Genomic DNA, 1,806 nt, shown 5'->3' on the forward strand with positions numbered 1-1,806 from the left:
GCTGCCCCTCACACCCACTTTGGGATTCCAGCGGTAGGGATCCCCTGAGGATGTGGCCTCACCCCATCCCTGCCAACACCAGACTGTATGAACAGGTCAGAGCCCACGGAGCAATTCAGGCAGGGGCTCCACTTACGGGTCTCCCTCAGCCCCTCCAAAGCTACCCGAATAAATCCATCCTCCAAGTAAAAACCATGAGTTCCCTGGACAGGTGTTCCTAAAGGCAAGGCCCCGAACCCCCTCCCCTCGGTCAGACTGCCACCCCTAGTGCCCAGCAGGAGAGGGTCTGGTGCCACCCTGACTTGGCAGTGTCCTGCTCTGGATACCCTGGTCACACCCACCCCCTGCTGAGTTCTCTGAGTCAGACACTGAGTCCTGGGGTCTCCTGGCCATGCCCGGTCGCTAGGGCTGGGGCCCCAGGACACTGCAGCCCTCCAGGGCCTCCCTTCCAGACCAGTGGTCAGGCCTGGCCCCTCTGCAGCCTTATCAAGCTCAAGGCCCCTCCCCAGCCCCTGCCAACCCCTGCCCTGGGGCCCTGCTGTGCCCCTCCCCAGGCCCCTGGGCCCTCAAGCAGCACCCCCCTCCTCCCGGCTGTTAGCCTGGGAAGGGGGCCAGGCCCTGAGCTCAGACCTTGGCGATTCCAGAGTGTCTGAGGCCCAGAGCCAGCCCCGCCAGCCCGGCCAGACAAGGCGAAGGGGGTGGGGGCAGGGTGGGCACCAGGAAGCCATTTAGAGTCAGGGGTGGGGGGGGTGGGGGGGGTGGGGGGGTGGCGGTTGGCAGGGAAGCTGGGTCTCCAGCTTTGTTCTTTCTGCTCTCTTCTGGACCCCTCACGGAGTCCCTGGCCAAAGGGTGCCCTCTCCCTTGAGCCTCTCCTCAGAGGGGAGTGGACCGGCACTAACGAGAAGTGACTCTGGGGTGGTGAGCCCCCCGCCTGCGCAAGGGAGGCTGGGAAAGGGCTGAGAGGCCAGGGTTCCAGCCCCACCTGGCCGCCCCGCGGCCGCGTGACCCGGGCAGAGCCCGGGTTCCTCCCCCAGCCTCGGTTTCCCGCTCCGACGCCGCCTCGCCGCCCCGCCCGGAGGAATCCGGCGGGCCGGCCGGCGTCCCAGGTGAGGGCCCTCTGGAAAGCGCCCAGCGCGGCGGCGGCGGCGGGATCCGGCGGGGCGGGCATCTGGGGCGGGGACCGCCCCCCGGCCTCCGCCCGCCCGCACGCCCTCGCTCCTCCGGGCGGCCGCGGCGACGCTTGAAACAGAAAAAAAAAAAAAAAAAAAAAAACTGTCTCCCTGGCCCGGGGCCAGCGTCCCAGCCCCCCTCGCCGCCGCCGCCGCGCCGCAGCCAGGGAAAACAACTGCTCACTTCTCCCTGCGTCCGCCCCGCGCGCTCCCTGCTTCCCGGCGGCCGCGGGAGCCCAGCCCGGCCGGGGGAGGCGCGGAGCGGGCCGGCCGCCCGGCCTTCCTCTCCCCTCGCTCCTCCTCTCCGCCTCAACTCGCTCGGCCTCCGCGCGGCCGCCTCAGTTTGGGGCCTTCGCAGCCCCCCCCCCTCCGGCCCCGGCTCGTGGCGGGGCTCCTTCCCGGGGCTGTGGAAGTTTCCGGGCTCCCCGCAGTCCAGCCTCCATCTCTTTGCCTCGCACCGGGCCCCCCCCCCCGCCCCGCCCGCGCCTGCCGTCCCCTCCCTGCGCGCTTCCTCTGTTCCTCTCCCTCGCTGCCCTCTCTCCCCTCTCCCGGGGCTCCCGGCTTGCTACCCCACCCCCCCGGGCGCCGCGACCATAGCCCCGGCCCGGGCGCGCCCCCCCGGGTCCTGCGGCCCCGG

This window comes from Eumetopias jubatus, unplaced genomic scaffold (genome assembly GCF_037043125.1).
Source record: "Eumetopias jubatus isolate StellerSeaLion01/CBP00866 unplaced genomic scaffold, mEumJub1_p1.0 scaffold_13, whole genome shotgun sequence".
Lineage (NCBI taxonomy): Eukaryota > Metazoa > Chordata > Mammalia > Carnivora > Otariidae > Eumetopias > Eumetopias jubatus.